Consider the following 734-nt stretch of genomic DNA (forward strand, 5'->3'; position numbering starts at 1 on the left):
GTTTTTGTTTGCAGCAGATGTTCTGGAGCTATAAATACTGGAAATGTGCAGAAAACAACTTCTGCCACATTCCAGGGAGAAAAACTTGAAGTGGTTGATAGCTTCTGCTATCTTGGTGACCAAATTAGCAGTGGATGTGGGTGCGCTGAAAGCGTAGCTGCTAGAATTAGAATAGCCTGGGCAAAGTTCAGAGAGCTCTTACCTCTGCTGGCGACAAAGGGTCTCTCTCTCAGAGTAAAAGGCAGATTGTATGACGCATGTGTACGAACAGCCATGCTTCATGGCAGTGAAACATGGGCCGTGACTGCTGAGGACATGCGTAGGCTCGCAAGGAATGAAGCCAGTATGCTCCGATGGATGTGTAATGTCAGTGTGCATACTAGACAGAGTATCAGTGCCTTGAGAGAAAAGTTGAACTTATGAAGCATCAGTTGTAGTGTGCAAGAGAGACGACTGCGCTGGTATGGTCATGTAGTGAGAATGGATCAGGATAGCTGTGTGAAAAAGTGCCACACCTTAGCAGTTGAGGGAACCTGTGGAAGAGGTAGGCCCAGAAAGACCTGGGATGAGGTGGTAAGGCACGACCTTCGAACATTGGGCCTCACCGACGCGATGACTTCTGACCGAGACCTTTGGAAATATACTGTGCGCGAGAAGACCCGGCAAGCCAAGTGAGACCTAAATCTAAGGCCCAGCCAGTTCACTTATGCGTACCTTCCTTCCTCCATTGGACA

Source organism: Octopus bimaculoides, chromosome 7, assembly GCF_046866305.1.
Source record: "Octopus bimaculoides isolate indiv1 chromosome 7, ASM4686630v1, whole genome shotgun sequence".
Taxonomy (NCBI): domain Eukaryota; kingdom Metazoa; phylum Mollusca; class Cephalopoda; order Octopoda; family Octopodidae; genus Octopus; species Octopus bimaculoides.